This window comes from Tamandua tetradactyla, chromosome 6 (genome assembly GCF_023851605.1).
Source record: "Tamandua tetradactyla isolate mTamTet1 chromosome 6, mTamTet1.pri, whole genome shotgun sequence".
NCBI lineage: Eukaryota > Metazoa > Chordata > Mammalia > Pilosa > Myrmecophagidae > Tamandua > Tamandua tetradactyla.
Window position 1 is genome coordinate 172194553 of NC_135332.1, and position 23773 is coordinate 172218325.

Genomic DNA, 23773 nt, shown 5'->3' on the forward strand with positions numbered 1-23773 from the left:
TGGTTGGATGAAGAAAGGACTCTTTGTTTATGCCATCCTTATGGCTCATCCAGCTTGGCAGAGAGAGCAGAAGTGTCTGTGCATGCAGGCGTGTAGGAATAAGTAAAGGGTTAGGTTACTTGAGTCTCCAAAGCTTGCGTTTGTGACACACAATGCTCAGGACTTGACTGTGATGGTTAATCTTTATTTTTAATGCAATTTTGTTGAGATATGTTCACATACCACACAAACCATCTGTGATGGTTAATCTTGTGTGTCGAGTTGGCTAGGTTATGGTGTCCGGGTGTTTGGTCAAACACTAGCTTAGATGTTGCTGTGAAGATATTTTGCAAGTGTGATTAGCGTCCACAGTCAGTTGACTTTAAGAAAAGGCTGTAACCCTCGAAGGGCTATGACCCTAGAAGATGTGGTGGTTATCACCCAATCACTTGGAGGCTAGAGAACAAACAAGAGGATTCCAGGAAACAGAAGAAATTCAGCTTCTAGATTACACCACACACTCCTCTTTGAGCTGTCAGCCTGCTGGCCTCCCATATGGATTTCAGACTCAAGACTTCCATATCAGCTCTTACTGGAGCATCCAGCCCGCTGGCCTGCCCAAGTCTGGTCTTGCTAGACCCCATCATCGTGTGGGCCAAGCCCTTGAAATAAATCTCTTCATCTGTCCCTTAGTCTCCTTGAGCCTGTTTCCCCAGCTCTAGAGTGCTGTTACAAGGATTAAGTTAAGTGGAATAATGCACAACAATACAAAGGAGGTGCTGAGCTCACTCTGGCATCCACTTCCTCAAGCTGGGATTGTAGATGGAACGCCAGCCATGGGATTTCTGCTGAACCAGTTCCTTACCTGGCTCTAGGAAATGTCTTCCTTCAGCGAAGCCTATGGGGGCTTTGGTTTGCCTTATTTATTATTTTTTTTTCCAATAAATATTTGTTTAATGAACGAATAAACAAATGAACATGTCAACCATGAGCTTTGGTTTGCCTTTTAAAGCCACCTCCCACCGCTGCCAGACCTTTTTACAGGTTGAGGAGCTGAAAGTTCTCCATGCCCCTCTTTGATGCTGAATTATTTCAGGAAACAGGGAGATGACTTCTCTTTCCACGGAGAACGGATGCAGGTAACAAAGCCGTTTCTTCTTGACCCTCAAGAGTGGGACGCTGTTTACTCAGTGACACTGGGTCAGTTTACTGTTTACTTAGTGACTACTCATTGGATCCTGGGAAGGGTCTTTGGAGCTTGCACCCTGCCCCACCCCCACAGTGAGATGGTGGGGGTCAACTCTCACGTGTCCTCCAGCCTGAGGAGACCCTCACCTGGCGTTCTGCCCCCTCTGCTGAGCAGCCACCTCCGGGCTCGGTGGGACATGTGGCCCGGGCAGTGCAAAGGGATTTGGACCGAGAGCCCCAGCTGGCCTCTGTTCTGGGTTCTCAACGGCTCTGTGCCTCACCTGTTCAAGGTGTGCTTGGCCTTTCCCCTCCCACAGTGCAGTGTCCGGAAGGCTCTGGGAAGATCAGAATGTGGAAGGAAAGCTCCGAGGCCTCACCTGCAGGCCCTCCCTCCCATCTTCAGGTTCTCCTCCTGCTTTGTGCCTGCAGTCTTGGACTCCCCTGATTCTTGTGCCACTTGCGAAAAGGCAGCAGCAGGAGGCAGCTAGCACTTTCTGTCCTGTCACTGAACACAAAGACACGTCTGTGGATGGGGTTAGGTCCAAACCATTAGGCTGGCACATATGGCCTGTAAGTCTTCCCTCAGTCTCGTCTCTTGCCACTCCCCACTTGCAGTTTATGTTCCCGGTCACACAGAATTTGATGGCTCCTCCGTATCTGTACCCTAGCAGATGGGATTGCACAGGGAAGCAAGAATCATCATGACAAATTTCAGAACATCAAAATATTTGCCAATAAACCCACTGCTAATGTCCAGCCCACCCACATCCAGTGATAATCAGCCATTTACTGACGGTCAGACATGGTAAACATCTGTCAGTACAATGCAAGAATAACAGAAACTTAATTGATCTCCGTTTAGCTCACTTGCTGGATTAACTGAGGCTGTCCATCCCTTTGTAAAGCAAATTGACAGGGGCCTAAGGCTCTGAAGAGTTGGGGCTGCTCAGAAGTCTAATTAGCTTTGTTCACAGCTTTGTCCTGCCCCTTACTAGCTGTGTGACTTTAGGCAAGTTAACTAACTTCTCTGTGTCTATAAGCTTCATCTGTAAAATCACATTAAGAATAGTACCTTTCTTCTAAGGTGATTATGGAAATTAAATGAGTTAATACATGTAAAGACTTAGACCAGTATTTCCTGACTCATTTAATATTGCCTATTGATACTAATGTTCCCAGAAAAGGATGTTACTGCCACTTGATTTGTGTGCTTGCCAAAAGTTAGTTGTAGTGGTAACTCAATATTCCCTAAACTGATGAATATCGAGTGTAAAAAGAGAGTTGTTCCATGAAAACTAAGTTTAATACTTTGGAAAGAGCAGATAATGCTGATTTGCTAAAAGTCAGTACACAGAGACAAATGGTAGGACTTTACAAGGTGTCTGTCTTCCATGTACTTTGTAGGTGACTAACTTTGGTACCACCTTAAGGAAATTGCAATCAGAAGTTGTAGGTGTGGAATTATGAGTGCGGATTTTGCAAGAGAGACTGTGGCTGCATCTCCAGTCAGTGGCCAAAGAAAAGACCTTGCCCCTGCCTTTTTGTTGGCTAACGAATGTGCAGCCACAGTGAAATCTTTCTGTGTGTGTCCTCACGCATGCTCACTTTTTCAGTGAATCAGCATTGTAGGGGTTGCTAACAGGGCTCGTTCTCTTCAAGGTGCACCAATTGCCAGAAATTGATCTTGTGCAAATTGCAGCTTTCCTGAAGTCCACGGAGGTATTGTTGAGGGCTGCTTGAATCACATGCATTTACTGAGCACCTCCTGTATGCCAGGCGCTTGTCTAGGGGCTGAGGATATAGTGAGTGGTGAGCAAGGTGGGTGCTGCTCCCCGGCCTGGTGGGACCTCACCGCCTTGTGGGGGAAAGCAAACTGCAAATGAGTAATGGGCAGAACTTTGCAGGGTGTGTTGGGCAGTGATACGCTCTAAGGGGAGATAAAGCAGGGAAGGGACCCCAAGTGCTGTGGGGTGGGGGAGGGGGAGGGAGAAGAAAGCAGGTGGGGGGGTTGCAGGATTTGGTAGCATCATTTCACAGCGGGGGAAGTAAACGATGATGACTCTCTAGGTAAATCCAAAGAAAACGATTTAAAAATCAAAGTTAAGAGAGGCTTTGGGAACATTTACACAACCCTGAAGGGACTCTTGCTCAGTGACCTTTTTTTTTTCTGACTAAGGGTGCAATGAAGGAAGTTTATATTTTGTCGTTCATCTTTGTTCAACCTAAAGATCAGAGCTCTTTAAAATTACAGCTCCCAATTTAAGAGTAAGAGAGAAAAACCTTATTTTCCTAATTCTTTGTTTCTTTTTTCAAGATAAAATTCTGGGGATGGGGGGCTGTGGCTGGCAGGAGGGACAGAAACCAGCCTCATGTCATGCGAGGGGCAGAGTAGGGGTAGGTGAGAAGCAGATGGTGGCAGTTTTTCAGGATATTCCCTCCTGCCCCCCCCCCCCCCCCCAGTACATACACGCGCACACACAGCTCTCTCCCTCTACTTGCTGGCCCTTATTATAAGTGGTTTCACCGGAGTGGCTCTTTTCCCAGGATAGCTGGATCCTCTTCTCTCTCCAGTTTTTTGCACCTGCTGTGCAGCCTCACGTCCCCAGGATTTTGCTCCCGCTGCGTAGACGCTGTCCCCTGTCTAACCTGCACCTGCCTGTGAGCAAGGCCTTACCTCCCTCGTCGCATTCATCAGAGATTTGCGGGCACTCCTGCAGGAGGGAGGTCAACTGGGTTTGTTCACCTTTGTCTCCCGGCTCAGCGCTGCCCCTGTGGTGGGAAGGACAGAGGGATGGGCAGGTTCTCTGGAGGGGCCAGTGGCAGGCCAGCCAGGTCAGCCTGTCTCTTCCTGACCGAGCACAGCCACCCACCCCCGCCCTTACTTCCGGATGAACCTGTCGCAAACTGGATGAGTGGGAATTCCTAGAACTACTGAGAATGACAGAGCTTGACCGGATGCGCCAGGCATTCTGCTCCCCGGGCATTGGGCACTTTCGCAGGTACCCAGGCCCCAGCGGTGGCCCTGATGTGGCTGAGCGGGGGACAGCACTCGGGGGTCTCCATCACATGGCCTTTCCCAGCCGCACTGACAGCTCCTGGCATGTGTCCTCAGCAGTGTTCTGGAGTTGACAGGGAGCATCTCCTTGCCCTGTCTTATTTAATCTCCTTTGCTGATTAGGCAGCTGAGGAGAGCTAGGACGAGTGAGGGGAATCGCTCAAGGTCACAGCCGAGGGAGGCCGCAGCCAGGTTGCGGAAGGCGGGTGGTGGCAGTCACCTTTGCAACTGCCATAATAGCAGTGAGCGCTAATGCTGGGTGCATTAAAGTGTCACCTTACTTAACCCCCGCCAGTGACCCTGAGAGGCAGGCGGGCTTGTTTGCATGCTTTATGGCGAGGTGGGGGGCCACGGACAACACGGAAGCAGAGCCCCCTAATGTCACATGGCTAATAAAAATGCTGAGGCCGGGCCATGAAGCGCGCAAGGTGCATTCCGAGCAGTCGAATTCTTAACTTCCTCCGTGCAGCATGTTTGGGATGGGGCCTGGCACCTAATGCCCAGGCAGTGGCTGATCTCGGGGCGGTCCAGCAGGCATCCCTAGTCTACACAAGGGCCCCCCGCTACCCCAGTTTGGAGGTGCATCCCTCCCTGCACCTCCCCCCCTTTCCCTGCAAGATCTCTTCAAGTAGATGCACAGTGAGCTCTAGGAAAAGAAGCCAGCTCCCCCACAGCACCCTGCGGTGCCAGGGTCTTCCCACAGCACGCTAGGAGCAGAGGACCCCGTGCGGCTTTGGGGAAGGAGGGCTGTTTTGTCCTGTTCTGTGGGAGCGGGGAAAATGAGACTAAACACGGTGCCTCGCCTCCTACCCCAGGGCATGTCGAGGAGGAGGCGGCCGCGCTGGAAAATAAGGGGACAAGGTGAAGGCTGGAGTCCTGGTGACCGCCGCCCCACACTGAGCCTCCCTGTGTTTTATAATCAGCTGTCATTTCAGTATTGCCTTGCATCAGGCTTCGCAAGTACAGATTGAACATTAAACAAACACTGACTGCTTTATAAATATTTAACTCCCACTGTTTAGGAACTGCTCGGGGCAGGAGACAAAATAAGAGTCCCCGGCTGTCTGCTGCATGGCCCTCTGTCATGGCATTAGATTCGAGGTTTAGAGCTTGGGGGGGAGGTGACTTTTCTGAAAGCCTTTCAGCTTTCGGCGGGTGGCGTCTTTCCCCTTTTGCAGGGTGTATGTGTGTGTGTGTGGGGCCACACGACTGTGCATTCCTTTTGTTGTTCAGGGTTAGCACCTGGTGTTCCAGAAGCCACCAGCTCGCGTTGCTGCATTTCTGTAGAGTGGCTGGGATGCATGCATCTATAGCTTTATGGGGACAGAGCGTGCATGCTGTTTGCTTCACCCAAAGCGTTCAGGGTAGGGGCCTTGAGTATGTTCACGAAGTTGTGCAAGCATCGCCACGCTCAGTTTTGAAGCATTTTCATCACACCAGAAAGAAACCCTTTATCCATTAGCAGCTGCTTCTTATTCCTCTCACTTTCCCAAGCCCCTGAAAGTCACCAGTCTCTTTTCCATCTCTATGGATTTGCCTATTCTGCCAGTTCATATTAAAGGAATCGTGTTATATGTGATCTTTGTATCTGGCTCCATTAACTTAAGACAGTGTTTGCAGGGGTCACTAATATACCAGTCCTTCATTCTTTTCCATGGCTCAGTAGTAGTATATTGTATGGATATGCCAGATTTTGCTTATCCAATCATTGGGCATTTGGGGACAGTTGATAGGCATTTGGGGACAGCAAAACCTTTTCACTGAGAAAAATCAAGATATGGCTTGTATAATATTAATATTAATTAATGTGATTAAAGCAAAACTCGACAGACAAGAGCCTCCACCATCCTGGGAAAGTCTGGGAGGTTATCTTTAAGCTCGTGGTGCATGTGTAAAGTCTGTTCAGCTTTTATTTAGCACCAACTGTATGCTAGACACTGTGATAGGGTCATGTGTTAAATCTCTGAAAATCTCTGATTATATAATTTAGCAAATGACTCTACTTTTTTATCATAGACCTTCTTATGGTTTAGACTCTTTTTGGGTGCATGGTGGGGTGGGGCAGGGCTAGAAATGGGAGACTAAGCTTGTGCTTTGGCCTGTTGCGTTGGATTTCAGATATTGATTTTCTTTAGGATCTGGGAGCAGGAAGAGGAGAGACTCTCCCAAACACCCTTTTCTCTCAGTGTTGCCCTCCTCCCCCCAGGGTTGTGCTTTACCCATCCCGGGAGGGCCCTCAGAGTCCCCCCTGTTTCTAGCACCCATTAGCAAAGCTCCTGCAGCCCAGGCACAGTTTCTGGCTTGGGCAGGCTCTTTAGGAAATGTTAAAAAATGGGGGTTCTTATCATTCCTGTCCATCTCCTAGTCACTTAGCGATGACTCACTGTCGTGGGTGCTGAGGATGCTTTGCCCATGTCCCCTTTCCCCAGCCCGCAGCTCAGACCCCAGCTGCTGAGTTCCTGCCCTCCTTCCGAAAGCAAGTCGACACATCCCCCTCCCCTGACTGACCTGGGTACAAAAGGTGGGGGGAGCTCGGATGGACCATTCATGCCCTTGAGTCCCCACAGGAGCAGGCTACAAGGCCCTGACCTTGCTCCCTTCCCCGCTCCTGCCCTGCTGCCCTCCCGCCCGTCTCTTGAGCACATGGCCCCATAAATCCGCACACGGGAATCCCGTATGATCTGTATGCGGGGAGCCCACCCCAAGACACTCCTGGCTAAAAATCCCTTTTCCTGGGTCCCCTCTGACACTGTTGTTGATGGTTTGGAGGTTCTCTGTCGGCTGTCTGTCTTTCTACTTCTGTTTCAGGAAGAGGAGAACTTCCTGGGTTGGTGTTCTGAGGGTTTTGTCTTGTTGGTTTTGGTTTCATACCTTTGCAGGCTAATCGGACACTAGGAAAGGCCTGTGTTGACTCACAGTCCTGGCACGCGTCCCCTCCCTCCCCTCTCCTCCCTTCCCTTCTCTTCCCTTCCTCTCTCTCCTCACTGCCCTTGAGCATCATCTCTTGTGTTGACAGTGACTTCAGCAGAAAGGAAAAGGGAGTTGGGTAGTCAGTGTGGGAAACTCCCTAGCTTTGGGACTGCATAGCCCTGGGTTTGAGTCCAGCCATTGCCATTCAATAGCCAGGGGCTGCTTGTAGATACAGAATAGATGCAGGCATCCCAAGCCTTGGACTGCTCCTCTGGGGCACTAGACTAGTAAGCCCCATTCCTTGTCCTGTTGTGGAGATCAGGAGTGACTTGGGTCAGTGGGATCACACGCTGGCTGCCCCAGAGTGGGGGCTCAGTCCACAGAGGCTGGGCAGACGTCCAGAATTCCTGGACTCCTCATCTGCTGTGGGCTTCGCCTCTTTAGCCACTATTATCTTCTATTCTGGCCCTTTTCTGGTCTCAAAGCTTTTATTCACCTTGTGTTTTCTTCTTGAGTTCTTCCTTTTGTTTCAGAAATGTCAAGGTAGATGGACAGCAAGGTAGGTAGGTAGGCAGGTAGGTAGGTGGGTAGGTGGGATGGATGGATGGATGGATGGATGGATGGATGGATGGATGGGTGGGTGGGTGGATGGATGGATGGATAGATGGGGGGTGGGTAGATGAATGGATGGGTGGGTGGGTGAATGGATGGATGGATGGATGGGTGGATGGATGGATGGGTGGGTGGGTGGATGGATCGGTGGATGGATGAATGGATGGATAGATGGGTGGTTGGATGGATGGATGGATGGATGGGTAGATGGGTAGATGGGTGGGTGGGTGGGTAGATGGGTGGATGGATGGATGGGTGGGTGGATGGATGGATGGATAGATGGAGGGGTGGGTAGATGACTGGATGGGTGGGTGGGTGAATGGATGGATGGATGGATGGGTGGATGGATGGATGGGTGGGTGGGTGGATGGATCGGTGGATGGATGAGTGGATGGATAGATGGGTGGTTGGATGGATGGATGGATGGGTAGATGGGTAGATGGGTGGGTGGGTGGGTGGATGGGTGGATGGATGGATGGATGGGTGGGTGGGTGGATGGCTGGTTGGGTGGGTGGGTAGATGGATGGGTGGATGGATGGGTGGGTGGGTAGATGTATGTATGTATGTATGTATGGATGGGTGGATGGATGGGTGAATGGATGGATGGATGGGTGGATGGATGGATGGATGAATGGATGGGTCAATGGACGGATGGATGGATGGATGGATGGATGGATGGATGGATGGGTGCATGGGTGGGTGGGTGGGTGGATGGATGGGTGCATGGATGGGTGGGTGTTTAGATGGATGGATGGATGGATGGATTGGTGGATGGATGGATGAATGGATGGATGGATGGGTGGATGCATGGATGGATGGGTGGGTGGATGGATGGGTGGATGGATGAATGGATTGATGCATGTTTGGATGGAAGGAATGATTTAATAAATGTGGCAAAATCCCAATAGTTGGTAAATCTGGGTATCTTGTTGGGGGTGTGTTGAAGTTCTATGGATTGCTTCTGTATTATGTTTGCAACTTCCCTGTAATTAAATTTGAAATTTAATTACACAAATTTCAAAATAAAATTTAAAAATATATATTTTTATTGAGAAATCTTCACATGCATACAGTCCATACATGGTATACAATCAAGGGCTCACAATATCATCACATGGTTTTGTGCTTGTCACCATGATCATTTTTAGAACATTTGCATCAGTCCTGAAAAAGAAATATAAAGAAAAAAGAAAAATCTCATACATCCCATACCCCTCACCCCTCCTTCTCATTGACCACCAATATTTCAATCTACCCAATTTATTTGACTCCTTATCCCCCCTACTATTTATTTATTTTTTATCCATGTTTTTTACTCATCTGTCCATACCCTGGATAAAAGGAGCATCAGACACAAAGTCTTCACTGTCACACAGTAACCCTATAAAAGCTTTATGGTTATAAGATTTTCTTATTCCTCTTCAAGAATCAGAAAAATCCCACTGAAGGCAAAGTTCAAAAATCATCTCCTCCAGGAAGCCCTTGCAGCTGCCTCTTGCAGGATTAATACTTCCCCGTGTAGTACCACTCATCAGAGAGTAGATGATCTGTGGGGCTGATCTTGCTGATTGCTGACTTCTTGAAAGTGGGGTATGTGTGAGGGGCGTGATGAAGTAGGAAGGTGGGTTCTGGAGTCAGAAATGTATTGGAATTTTGGCCTCACGCCCCCAGACTTCATGGGGATTCTGTGCCTTCCAGCTGCCCACGGAGCCCTGTGCTCAGCGTAGTGCCCTGCCAGCAGTGACTGCCTGCTCCCTGGTACCCTCCAAATGAGCTAGCAGTTTGAAGCACAAGCAAATATGAAACAAGCACAGGGAATTAAAGAAATGCAGGAATATGTAAGTCAGCACCAAGCTAAGGGTTAAACAGTTTCACAAGTTTTGTATGTACCTGGTGGCCAAGATAGGCCGTTGGCACCCCTGGCCCTCTTGTGGGGCGTGCAGAGGCCACCCCCCATTACCTGCCCACCCTCTGCTTCCACCAGAAAGCTGAGTTAAGAGGAAGACACAGAGGACCATCAGGTGAAACTTGGGACCTATCTTGATTCTAAGAAGCTTCACTGTCAACCATGGCTACCCCAGACCTGCCTTGGGGTTCATGGGCAACAGGGGATGGGGTAGCTGGTCACTTCGAACCTTCCGTCTCTCTTCCTGGCCCTCCACAGTCCCTGGCCCTGCTCCTCCTCCCTTTGAAGGGACATAGTGGCTGCTCAGCCTGGCCGTCTGCGGTGGCCGTGGAGAGGGCCAGAGCATCAGCTTGTGCCTGTGGCAGCTCTCCAAAGCCAGCAGGGCTCGGCTGACCTTTAAATAGACGGGCTCAGGGCCACGCAGTTCCTGGAAGTTTGAAGAAAGTCATTCTTTCAAGTGATGCGACTTCCAACCTCAGGAAAGATCCGTGTGTTTGCAGAAGCCATAATTTACTGCTGCTTTTGCACTTCATTATATGGGGCCGTGCAGCCGATGGGAGCCAGCATGCCAGGATTAGGAGGGGGAAAATCCTCAAGTATTTTAATATACCCCTACTTAGGAGCAGGATAAACATACGTATTGTGCTTTGCAACCAAGGCAGAGGGTGGGAAAGGGAGAGGCCTGGAATTGCATGAAAGGTCTTTTTAAGTTGAACTCTGAGGTTTTTTTCCCCTTTCTTTTCTTCTTCTTCTTCTTTTTTTTTTTTTCATTTGTAAGCCAGACTGGGATAAGTGAATGAGAGCAGGATTCACTCAACTGTGTAGAAGCTGTGGTCGGTCCCCAGGCCTGCAGAGGGCTCAGACTCTCTCCAAGCCATAAACTGCCCTCCCCTGGCTTGTCTGGCCTGATGGACTGTTATTGGGTGAAAGTTGTCATCATACTTCACTTAGATGATTTACTTTCTTCCAGGAAGATTTCTCATTCAAATTTCAAAGATTTGCTTTGAAATTATAATATGAGAAATATCGGATAAACCCAAATTAACTGATATGCTTCAAAGTAATGGTGCTGCACTCTTCAGAAGTGTCGAGGTCATGAGAGTTAAGGAAGGACTGCAGAGCGTTTCCACAAAGAGCTGTGGCAACGTGATGCGTTACTTGATTCTGGGCAGTTGGCAAAACTTGAGTGGGGTCTGGGAATTAGACATCATGTCTTGGTGCTCAGTTCCCAATTCTGGAATTGGGATGGGGTTCCATGGGAGAACGTTTTAAAAATATGCACCAAGTATTCCCGGCAGGCAGAATGCCAGGTCAGCCACTTATGTCACATGGGCTAGGAAAAAATTATTTGTACTGTGCTCCCAATTAAGCTTGTGATTATTTCCACATAAACAATTTTCAGCAGTTCAGCTAAGCAAGGAACTGAGGGGGCTAAAACCTTTCATTGGTGAGTGAGACACACCTGGGTTTGGATTCTGACTTTTAAGCTATTTACACTTTGACTTTAACCAGGGCAATTAACCTCTTTGTGCCTTAGTTTCCTCATTTTTGAAAGCAAGGGCTGGGATGTGGAGACTTTGGAACTCTTGTGCATTGCTGGTGGGAATGTAAAATGGTGCAGCTGCCGCAGAAAACAGTTTGGCGGTTCCTCGAAAAGTTATATATGGAATGACTGTATGACCCAGCAATTTCACTCCTAGGTACATACCAAGATAATTGAAAACAGAACGCGAGCAGATACTTGTACACCAATGTTCATAGTGACCTTATTCACAAAAACCAAAAGGCAGGAATGACCCAAATGTACATCAGCAGATGAGTGGCTTAACAAAATTGTGATATATCCTTACGATGGAATATTATTCAGCCATAAGAAAGGAGTGAAATTCAGATACATGCTACGACATAAATGAATGTTGAAATCATTATGCTAAGTGAAATAAGCCAGGCACAAAAAAGGCAAATATTGTATAATTCCACTTACATAAAATATTACAAACAAGCAAATTCTTAGAGATAGAAAGTAGATTAGAGGTTACTAGAGGCCAGGGAGTAGGGGTTGTTGCTTAATGGTTACAGAGTTTCTTTGGGATGATGAAAAAGTTTTGGTAATGGATAGTGGTTATAGTAACACAACATTGCAGATGTAATTAATGCTGCTGAATTTTACACTGAAAATGATTAAAATGGCAAATTTTATATGTATAATATAAAATCACAATACAATTTTAAAAGAATCCAAGGGAGAGAATGGACACAAGCCAGGAGAGACATTTTACCAAAGATATATGAATGGCAGAAAAGCACAGGAAGAGATGCTCAACATCATTAGTGGTTAGAAAATGCAAAAATTGGAATAAAAAAAAAAAACAAAAAAAAACGAATGTGTGTGTGTGTGTGTGTGTGTGTGTGTGTGTGTGTGTGTGTGTGTGTGAATACTTCCCTTGGGGGGGTCTGTGAGTAGGGGTGAGACACTGAATGTCGGGGCCCTGGTCGTGTGCCCTGGGTCTGGTGGGTCTCCGTTCCTTTGTACCTGCCCGATGACATGTACCACATATTTACAGAGCACCGGAGGGACTGACAGACCCCCCGGGCACTCCCTAGCGTCATATTCTTTGTGCCTTAATCCTGGCATGGTGGGCCGTAACCGTGAGAGTTGAATCAATGCTGGTGTCTTCCTCCATCTCTGGCACAAACCCAATATGTCGAGTTCCCTGACCTCCTTCCTCTGCTCGCAGCTCGTGGGGTGGGGCTGGGTCCTTCTCCAGTCTTGTCTCCTCCTGGTGTAGGTGGCTGTGCCACGCCCCTGCACGGCCCCACCCCAGGCCCCACCCCAGCCCTAGGATGCTTCCTTTCACTTATGACTTTGTTCGTTGTTTGCTGGCTGGGGACAGCACTGTTTATATCCCCTTGGTACATCATTGGAGGCTTATTTTGTGGGAAATGCTCTTCTGGGCACTTCATGAGCACTTCATGTGGCTGATCCCGCTTCATCCTCAGCGTCCTTAGGACCCAGATGCAAGTGTTACTCTGTTTTGTGAATGAAGCAGCCAAAGCACAGAGCAGTTGAGCAACTTGCCCAAAATGCACAGCCAGGAAGTGGCAGTGCTGGAATCCAGATGGACAGATGCCCCAGAGCTCTGGGCTGACCACCAGGTCGTCCTGCCCCTCAGTGGGTGCGAGCCAGAGGCACTGGGTCCTCTGAGACATCTGAGTCCGTTGTCCAGTCCAAGCTCCGGCCCAGACTTGGCTCCACCGCTCAAATAAAGCCGGTGTTTACACGGGGTGGAGGCACTCACCAGATGTGTTTGCCAATCCCCAAATACGGCCATGGTCAGAAAGTGAGAGGGCGCGCCTGTTATGTAAGGCCCTGCGGCCAGTTCCCAGACAATGCCACTTCCTCGCCGGGCAGCGTGTAGCTGCATAACAACTGGTTACTCATTTCCTCTGGAAAGCTTGGCAGGGCTGCTTCGCCCATTTCCTCCTCCCGCCACATCCCGGCGCTTCCTTTATCGAATTCCCTCTGGATTCCACAAACTCCACTGCAGAGCGGCCGGCCCTTTGGCCACGGATGGGAAGGTCCACTGGGAGCAGGCCTTGTCTCATTGCCGGGAATGCATGAACTATTGTCCACGTGCCGAAACTGCAGCCAGCGCCTGGAGGCAAGTAGAGGCCCGGCCATGGGGGCAGGAAGGCCTGGGTGGGGTGTGGGGGGCTGGTCAAGTGGACGTGTTTCTCCTGCCCTCTCCTTCCCAACCCGTGTGCATGAGGCACTGCCTCCTTCCGCTCTCCACTTCTCTCCTGACAGAGGGATGCATGAATGAAGGGCTTAGGCCAGAAGCACACAAGAATGCTTGTTGCATAAGCTTTCATTCTGTCCTGTCCCTAAGGTAGCATTCAGAGACCTCTGTCCTGTGGCTGGTCACAAACACACACATCCATCTTGATGAGTAGATCGCTGTACATAGATTCATCTGCACACATGTGTCCGCAACGCATGCAGGATTTTATGCAAGGTTATCTGCACATTTAATATTTCTCTTTCCGTTTGACCATTAGCACAGATGTTATCAGGAATTAGGGGATTTATTGATGGCAGTTTGGACCCTGGTTCGTGTTCTTTTCATGGGTTAATCTTTCCAATAACCCCAGAAGTATTATTGTTATCTCCATGTTATAAATGAGAAGTAATTGGTTGTGTAACTTAGTTTCACTAGTATTTATTAGGTGCCTATTATGTGCCAGGCACTACTGAGTCTTGGGCTTAAAAAGGGGACTCAGGGTTGGTCTGTGCTTCTCCACAGACAGGGAGACACATGCTCCCTGCAGATACTAATCCTTGCAGGGACCCTCTTGTGTGTGCAAGGGTTGGAGGCACGCAGATTGTGAGGCCCAGGGACTTCCTCCTGGGTGCAGCAGGATGGTGTCCCCCCTGGGTTTTGGGGGCGAGGGGCAGACCCTAAAGAATTTGCCCAGAGGCTGAGGGTGTCCTGCTTTGATTAGCTTGCTGCTTTTTGGGGGTCCGACAGTTGCTCCTGAGTACAGAGTGAGAGCCTGGACTTGGAAGCCAGGCAGAGCTGGGTGCAGGTCTCGACTCCACTGCTTTCTGGTCTCAGAGATTTTAGCCACATTTGGTTAGCTTCCCTAAGTTCCAAGTTCTTCATCCATGAGATGGGTCTCCTAGGCCAGAGGTCAGAGGACATGGGTGTGGAGGTGTCTAGCAAGGTGCTGTGCCCAGAGCCGTCACTTAGCTGCGGCCGTGGACATTGCTCACAGGTCAGCATATTGGTGGTGGAAACTGTACTTCAGCTGCAGGTACAGCATCAAGTTCCTCTCTCTGCATTTTGTTGGCTCCCCTTTGCCTCGGTCTTGGCTGAAGGTGGTAGTGAAAGTGGCACTTGCATTTGCAAAGGGGCAGAGATGCTTCGGTCTCTGGACGGGCATGTCTGTAAGTAGAAGTGGCGGACCCTGCTCATTTGTAGTCATTTAACACCGATGGATGGCACACCTGCTCTGCCCAGGTACCTGCCTTGGCAGAGGACATTTAACAAGACAAGCCCTCTCCATCTTCATAAGGCCCCCAGTCTGGTGGAGCCCACGGAGAGATGGGGCTCCTCAGATCCTGCCTTTTGTGCCTCTCCCTCTCCACAGAGGCCTGGGTTCTGGATGAAAGGAAGGGCATCTGACAGTTCCTCAGTGTTCTTGGAACCAACAGGCCGAAGTCACTGGGAGAGATGACCAGCCTCACTTAGGGCCACCATGCGTGGTTTTTGATGAGGAAAGCACAGTGGGCATGCTTACCCCGGCATCTGGGCACGCGGAATCCAGACTGCCTCCTCCCCTCAGGGCTGCTCCCTTGGGTCTGTGAGGTTGGGTTAGAAGTGCCCTTGACAGCTGTCCTGCAGGACAGGACTGTGTTCTCGGGATCAGGACCCACTTCAGGGGAGGTGGGGGAGGTTGAGAAGCTGCTAAATCCTCGACATTGAGTCCCCAGCTGTTTGCTGGAGAGGCTGAAGCCAGGGGGAACGTCACTGATTTTGCTGGCTCCGTTTGGGTGCTCCTGGGGCCGGATGGAGCTGGGATAAAACCACAGTGAAGAGTTTTGTTTTGTTTTATTTGCTGCACCTGGGTACCCCAGTATCCATCCAGGCCCTCCAGGATTCCTTTCTATTTATTTATTTTTAAGACTCTCTTCTTTCTGGAAGGAAGAAATCAGCATCAGCTATGTGCTTGCTGGCTGCACACAGTAGGGTGTTTCTAGACTGCTGTTTGTTGAAGACAACCACTTGCTGCCTCTGTAGAGAGTCTGGGTCTCTGTCAGCCTGTCCGTGTGCTGGGCCCCGGGGTGGAGGCCTCTGAGAGCTCACGTGCCTTGGGCCGCACTAACCCCGGGGCTGGTCCCCAGGCCAGGGCACAGCGAGGCGGGCGGGGCGCAGCAGTACGGAACATGGCTCGTGTTGCACACCGGGGAGGGCGCTTAGCTGCTGAGCCCGGCTCTCTTCCCTGTAAAATGGGCTGATGACAGCATCTACTCCAGAGGGTCACCGTGGACTTTGATGCAGGCGGGTCCCTCCATGTGGCCTCTGCGCGGTGGCAGGCGTGCAGCACGTGCTCCCACGGCTTGGGTTTTGTGACAGCTGCAGATCGGGTCTGTCAGGTCTGGAGCTGGGGTGACTAAGCCGAGACCTCCTGATTCCTGTAGGCCGGGCATGAGAAGCTTGTCGGGGGGCGGGCTGAGTGCCATGGGGTCCGGCGAGGTGAGGAAGGCAGCTGGTGCGTGCCTTGCCCTGAGCCCGGCCCGCTTTCTGGTCTGCCCCTCCGGCTGGCCTTTGGCACCAGCTGGGCCCCCAGTTCGGGCCATGCAGATGTGTCACCTCCCTCCCCGCCTCAGTGTCCATCCTCGAAGGCCAGAACAGGCAGTGGGCACTTCCTGTCGTGCTTTTGGGCCAGGGCCTGCTTCGGGCTCCTTTAGGAGGAAGCCCCTCCCGGAAGCTTCCCCGGGCTGGTCTGTGCTCCAGGCCTGTGGCCTCTGACCTGCTCCCACCTCCAAGTCATGTCCCTCCTTTGAGGTCTCTCGGGGCTCCCACCTCGGCACAGCCCCCTGCCCTATGGGAGGACAGCTTCCTCGGGGTCACCCTGCTTGCCTCTGACGTGTGCTCTAGGTGGGCATGAGCGGCTGAAGTGTAACTCCGCGTGCAGGCGGCGGGCTGCCTTGGGAGAGCTCTGCACAGAGCAGGTTAGGGGAACGAGCGCCATCGTCCGACTCCCTGTTCCTGACCCGGTTGGACTCGCTGCCAGTTGTTTTGACCTGTTCATTCACTTTGTGAAGGGCATCAACCCTGCCTTTTCAGGTAAACTGTAAGAACTCGCTGGGGCGAGGGCACCGCCAAGCCTTGCTGAGTGCTGCATTCCCTGATTTCATCTTCATGTGCATTGGATGAGGTTATCACCGGGAACCTTCCCAGCTGACAACCCCGGAGCTCCGGAAAGTTGAGCCGTTTTTTTAATGTCACTCACTGAGAAAGTGATAGAGCTGGAAGTTGAGCCCAGGTGTGCCTGTCACCTAAGTCACGACCTGTGACATGCTCGAATTCCAAGGCTTTTTTGAAATCAGTGCCACAGTCCCTTTTTTTTCCCTCCCCTGGTGCTTGCCCCCAGCCTTCCACGACCAGCCCTTTTCATTCCAGGCGGGTGGCAGCTAGGAGCCACCGGCCTTGTAGCCTTTTTGCATGCTTAGGGCTCCCCGGGTGTTTCCAAGGAGCAGTGTCACATGGAGACAGAGTGTGTCTCTGCACGGGGTGGGGGTGGAGGGGGGCCGGGTATTCTCTCTTGGCCCCATCATGCCATTCCAGAACCAGAACTGCCCTCGCCGTCATCTGAGATGACAACTCCTGATCAAACGCAAGTAAGGCTGAAGATCCCAAAGCTTTCAAGGAGAAGTATGTGAGGGCGTGTGGCTTCAGAGCCTGCGAGGCCCCGTCCTGGGATGGAGAAATGAGGTCGCATGGTTCAGCTTCTTGGCCGGCAGCAGCACTGCCGTGCTTCCCTCCAGGCAGCTGTCCAAGATGAAAACAAGCGATGCCCCAGAGCTTGGAGGGGCTTGTGATGTGAACTAAAGGACTTTGCCCTGCAGCTATATCCCGTGGCTCCAAAAAATATTTGAGAGTGTCTCGCAATTCACATTATCCCACGAACTTACATGTGAGCTCCCTGTGGGGTTCTGATTTTTTTTTTTTTTTTTAGGTGTTAAAGAAAAATGACATCTTTAAAAATCAATGCCAATTGTTCCCAAAGCTGCAAAACTGGGATATACACATGAGAAAGATTTAAACTTCCCTGGAAATGAACAAAAATTCCAGTCTCTTTTTACAGCTGTCCACTATCTTGGGTTTATTGCAGTTGAGTTATTCTGTCCCAGGATTTCCATAGGGTAGGCCCGTGGGCTCGGTTAGCTGGTGATACCACCGTGTCATAAGGTTCACAGGAATGGTCGCAGTGAGTGTCCCTTCGTGCATCCCTCCACCTGGAGAGGCAGCCAGGGCAGGCCACATGCCCATTCAATGGATGAGGAGACTGAGGCTGGGAGGAATGGAGCCACCTGTGGCCATGCGCTGTTGTGGGTGTCCCGTCCCTTTCCTGGTGTTTAGTTTCTCTGTCTGTGAACTTAGATTGCACTGGGGGTTATGCTTAAGGGGCTTCATGCTCCACCTTTCTCTGCACCAAGGAGGAAAGAGCTGGGCCAGTTCAATTTCAGGCTCCCTCCCGCCTTCCCTCCCGCGGGTCATTGCAGGGGGTTGGCTGGGCCCTTCCTCCAGAGCACAGCCCTGGTTGCCAGCCCGGTGTGGGAAGGGCAGACGTGTCTGGCTCAACCCGTGTGCTTCACGGGAGGACCGGGGCTGGGCCTGAGACTGTTGTGCCCTGCAGGGTCTGTCTGGGGTTCCCGGGACGCTGCCATCCTAACCCTAGTTTCTGTAACTGCACCCTCTTCAGGGAACCCGCTCGCAAAGTGCCCTGCGGTCCTTGCATGTCCTGCTGTCACGGTGGCGGAGGTTGATTGGAGTAGTGGCAGAATCAGTAGGTTCTTTCCTTTGAGTCTTTTACCTGGAGGAAAGATTTGGAGTGGTCAAGTGGCTTGGCCAAGGCCACCTGCCAACAAGAGTTGACCTAACCCTGCTGAAGTCCAGATCTGAGGTCTGGGCGTTTTCTGATTATGCCCTAGATCCTTAGGCGCCCGAGGAAGGAGGAGCTTGTCCTTTCTTCTAGGAATGAAGGACCCCACTGCCAGACCCACTGGTCCCACCTCTCTCTACTCCCCCTCGGGTCATAGCCATCGAGAGGATGGTGACAGAGTTCTGGAACGTTTTGACTATACTAGGCCTGCCCTCTTCAGTGGCTGTGCTTCCTGGGGTCTGAGAGAGGGGTAGGGGGTGCCCCAGGGCAGAGGTCCAGGCAGCAGGACACTCCTTATGCTCTTGGGGAAGCCGCTCTTTACCAGTCCATATGCAGGCATTTCAGGGTTTTAATAACACACCGCAGGGTGGGGCAGTTTCTGCCCAGCACCAGACCTGGTCTCCCCAGACCCATTTTTATTGCCATTGGCAGTGCCCAGATCAGCAAGAGCTTTCCCTTTAGTTTTCCTGAGATGAGCTGCAGTTGCGTTATATTGTGGTTATTTAAAAAAAAAATTAAAAATAACTTTAATTATTTAAAAAAGAAATCGAACTCTGGGTAGAGTAAGCCCAACCTCCAGCCTAGGCATCTCCTCCTGGGTAACTTGATTTGCTCGTGTGCTTCCATTCAGTGGAGCAGAGAGGCTGCGGCCCTGGCCTTACCAGGTGTGTGTCCTGGGGCCCCTGGATCAGCCTCATCCGTATGGCAAATGTGGCTATAAATGCTTTACCTACTGTCCTCGCTGTCTCTGGCTGCCAGAATGAGTGGTCACAGATTTAGTGGCTTACACAACACACATTTATCATCTTGCATCTCTGACGGTCAGAACTTCTCCCCAGATCTCAGTGGGCTAAAAGCAAGGTGTCCACAGGCTGCATTCCCTTCTGGACGCCCCGGGGGAGGAGCTGTTTCCCTGCTCGTTCCTGCGGGCAGAATTGAGTTCCTTGCAATCCTAGGACTGAGAGCCCAGATTTCTTGGCTTCTAGAGGTCTCTTGCATTCCTTGACTCCTGGCCTCCTCCCTCCTTCCCCCAGTGCAGCAGTGGCCCGTCCAGTCTAGTCTGCCCTCCTCCTTCCTTCTCCTCTCTCTGACCCCAGCTGGAAAAAGTTCTCCCGTGTGGAAAACAGAACCCATGTTCAGCCTCCTCTTCCCAGCTCGAGGTCTGTAACGTCAGTCACATCTGCCAAAGCCTTTTTGCCATGAAACATAGCATGTCGCAGGGTCTGGGGATTAGGGCATGTCATCTTTTGGGAGGGGGCTTATTCTCTCTCCTGTACCTCCTAAGGGTTGCTGTCATGCTGAAATTAATTGATACAGACATGTGGAAGGAGTAAGGTATTAGGTTGAAGTACATGGAACTGCCAGCATTCAACGGTTGACCTCTGTATGGTGGCAGCTTTGTATGGGCCGAGCTCATGAACCGTCTCTGGTCTGCAGTTAGTGCCTTAGTGAATGTGACCTGTCATTCTCGTGGTAGAAATCCTGCTTGATTTGGCTAGTTCTCTGTTGCTCCAAGTCATCATTGTTGGCTATTTTTAAAAGTTTAATAATATGATAATTATTTTGGTATTATAAATAATGTTTCCACAAACATCCTGTTATACCACCTTCCCCATAATGGCTTTTAGGGATTGTTGTTGTCTGGTCTTGGGGAAAGAATGTCCCCCTCATTTCTCTGTTGTCCGTCCTCTTTCCACCAGCCCCAGCCCAGGCCCGCCCCGCCCAGCTCATAAACATGGGGTGGGACAGAACCTTGCCCCTTGGGAAGCGCAGGGATCCCTGTTGCTCGGCCAGGGGCAGGTGCCTGACCTCCCCAGGCCTGTGCTCTTGGAGCTAGGGGAGTCCTCCTGCACGCAGGTTTGGGGTCTGAGCGGACTTCTTCTGAGGACGGTGTGAGTCACTGCTGCCTGCTCTGCAAGCATGGTCGGCTGTCCCAGCCTTGTAACTCCTCCATGTCCTGAGCAGGCTGCCCCAATGCCAGCTCCGAGCGCTTTCACCCAGTGCAGTCCTCCCAGTCTCGAGGTGTCATCTGCATTTTATGGATGGGGACATCACAGCTGGTCTAAGGTGAGCAGTAAGGAGGCCATCGAGCTGCTGTCTCAGCCCAGGTCTGTCTCCTGAGAGGAAAGGAAAGACTTCAAACGCGGGTCTGTTCTCATTACCCCACAGCCACCTGTCAGGAATACCCCATCCTATGTCCACTCAGCAGGCGGTGGGGATGCGCCCAGTTCATATCATTGTGCATCGAAAACAGTATTACTCACTTTTGGTCCCCGCCGGCCCCCTGAGCCTGCCTTGGGGGATGTGATTGATTAGCCATCCTACAGCTGGGACACTGAGCCCAGGGAGTATATGGGGCTTTCTTGAAGTCATATGAAGTCAGTGGCCAGACTTAGTGACAGGAAGACCTGGTGGAAAATTTCTCGGCATTGAGTCTGGCAGAGCCGGTTCAAACTCTGACGTGACCTCTTGCTATCTGGGGACTTTGTGACAAGTCGCTTCAAGTACTGGAGCCTCCAGCTTTGGCTTCTTTCCCTGGAAAAGGCTATTATTATTAAACCCACTCTCAAAGCTGGGCATCGGCTCTGCCACTGCTGCTTGGGTTGCAGCTGTTTTGGGGTGATCCTAGTGGAGTCCAGATGGAAGCTGCGAGTCAGTGAGTTTTATAAACTGATATATTCACGATGGTTAATATTCCTTAGGATTCAGGGTAAAGCATCAGCAGGGAGCTAGGATGTATGAGGCTTCTCTCCATGTTTCATTACCTGTCCTACAAGCCCTCCTTGTGTTCCTCCCTGGGTCTCTTTCCTGATGTTCTGAAAGGAGAGAAGGTGGGCGTGGTGCTGGCCCACGGACCTGGAGGTGTCCCGTGGAATGCCAGGAGTGTGGCGGCCTCCCCTGTCCTCTCTGGGCCTCGTGAGGTGATGCCCATCCCGTCACACAGCTGCCCCAGCCCTGCCTTTAGAGAGAGTTCCTGCACGTTGGCACCACCCCAGGTTCTGGCCTGGCATCCGAGGAGGTTCCCAGCAACACTTCGTGAATGCAGGAATTTCTCCAGTGGTCCTAATGTCATCATGTTCATATGTTGAATCCCAGCCCGGGTCTCAATTCTGGCCGACCCTTTGTGAAGTGCTGGTGGGCGTGTTAGCTTCTAAAACTCGTGCTAAATTTTAATACAAATTAATAAGGACTGTTTTCTTGTATGGAGTAATAGATGAGCTCTCCTTGTATGAAATTAAGCTCATGAAGAGGCTGAAAAGCATGTGTAGGATCTGGGTCAGGGCTTCTTCACCCCAGCCCTACTGACCTTTGCACTGGCTCCTCTCCGCTGCAGGGGCTGTCTTTGCATTGCACGAGTTGAGCAGCACCCCTGGCCTCTCCCTGCTCATTGCTAGGAGTACCACGCCCCAAAGTCCTGACAACCAAAACCATCTCCAAACACTACCGAATGGAATGTGGGGAGCAGAATCACCCCTGATTGAGGCGCGTTGGTTTAGAGTTGCAGTTCCCCAGCCAGTGGGATTGACATAGGCCACGTGGTCTCCTGTAGAGCCTTCGGTCCCAAGATAGAAAGGGTGACAGGCATTTGGTGTAGGGGCGCGAACGCTGGGCTGAGTGTTTACATGTTTAAAGCACTTTTCATGCCAGATTCATAGGAAGTCCTCTCTCCTGCTTCCTGGCCGTGCAGCCTTGGTGAAATTACTCAACATCGCAGAGCCTCTTTCTCCTCCTCTGAAAGACAGAAGCCCTTCAGGACTTTTGTGTGATTAGAGAGAAGGGTCAAGTGCTCACGTCCCGTGGGCTCTCAGTGGAAAATAAGTTTATATTTAGGATTAGTAACGAGATGGGTCAAGAAAAAGCCGCCCTTGGCTTTTCTGCAGTGAGTATTTGACCATTTTCACATTTAGCTGTAGAGGAGGGAATTCAGGGCATCCAGCCCCACATTCTCACACCGTGCATGCAGCGGGGTCTGCAGAGGCCCAGCCTCATCCCCGTCTCTGCAGTTCTAGCTGTGGATCTTGCTGAGTGTCTTCACCTGTAGAGCGGAGAGTGTGAGAGTGCCAGCCTCGTGTGGTTATGGCAGTGATTAAGTGCAGTCTTAGAAGGTGCTTTGTTACTGTTTGGAGGTGATCTTTGAGGTTCTATTTTCCAGTTACCCATCGGATACTGCAGTCTGCCTGCATTTGGGAAACTTCCCAGAGACTTGGGTGCAGTTGAGCAGGGACTTTTTTCTTTCTCCTTTGGCTTCTCAGGTCCCTGTGCTGCTGGAACCACACCTTTCTAAGGCAAGGTCCACCCTCCCCCCCATTCCTATTGTTCTGTCTGCACACTTACCAAAATGACAGGATGTGAAAGGGGAGCCGTCTCCTGGGGTCTGTGTGATCTCCACGTGTCGTCGTGGACTTGAATCTCTTTGCCCGCTTCTGTGGTGTTTTTTCTGCTGACCCGAGTTCCATTCTGGTGATCAGGCATTTGGGGGAGGGGAAGCCTCCAAAGCAGAGACAAAGGCAGCAACTTGTCATCCCTGGGCTTTAGGAGCAGGAGGCTGGCAGCAGGACTCAGGGCCATATGGCCACAGGATGCCTCACTGGGAACGGTCCGCCGGCCCCTTTGAAGTGGTTTTAAGACCAGTTCGGTAACCTGATTTGGAAAGTGGTATCAATGACTCTGCAGGGCCAGGCCACTCATTAGCTGCTGCCTGGGCCTGGCAAATTGGGTTAAGTGGAATGGAATAGGATTCTCCCTTCCCAGGGCTCAGCATCCAGGCCGATTGTAACGGGAGCCTCTCTTGGGCAAAGGACACTGGAAAGCTTTCCGGGGAGTCTGGAGCTCTTTCTTCATGTGTGAATTCTCCTGTCCTCTGGGAGACAGGCAAAGGACTGATAAACTGTAAAAATGAGCCTGGAACGAGGGACTGAGTAGGCAAGAGGGTACTGAGGTCAGAAGAGAATGGACAAGGAGGAGCTACTGAGTATTATTCAAGGGCCAGTTGTCTGTTTCCCTGTTGAGAGATAGTGTGGTTGAGGCATTTTCTTTTTCTTTTTGAGTATTACAAGCAGTGCCTTATGTGCTTCTTGGGGCATGTGTGTGCAGCTTCTCTAGGGTTTATACCCAGTGGTGAAATTGCTGCCTCCGAAGCTGTTAAATCTTCTCTGTTTTACAAGCTGCTACGGAATTGCTTCCCGAGCCGTGGCACCAATAGGCTCCCACCCGCTGCATGCCAGACCCCACCCTCCCCGCCTTATTGTCCACGTTTTCTACATCACTTCTTGGCCTTTTTGCCACCCTGATGGTGGAAGGCTGAGCATCTCCCTCTGTGCTCTCCTCTACCCTGGGAGTTAGGACCTGAAAGAAACATGAATGCCCCCGGTCCCCTAGTCCCCTGGCGCCCCCCCCCCCCCACCGCCTCCCGATGATAGCTGGGTCTCTTCTATTTCTTATCTGGAATGGTG

General features: G+C 51.0%; 1 long non-coding RNA gene across 9 annotated transcripts in view; it reads left to right on the forward strand.

Annotated features, from left to right (window-relative positions):
- LOC143689047 (uncharacterized) overlaps window positions 1–23773 on the forward strand; it is a 213150-nt gene that overhangs the window by 96548 nt on the left and 92829 nt on the right. The window contains exon 1 of one of the 9 annotated variants that reach the window (XR_013178502.1): window positions 12108–13312. The exons of the other annotated variants lie outside the window; for them this stretch is intronic. This is a non-coding gene — a long non-coding RNA (uncharacterized LOC143689047). Of the gene's footprint in view, window positions 1–12107; window positions 13313–23773 lie in introns of those variants that run through there. 9 annotated transcript variants of the gene reach the window in all.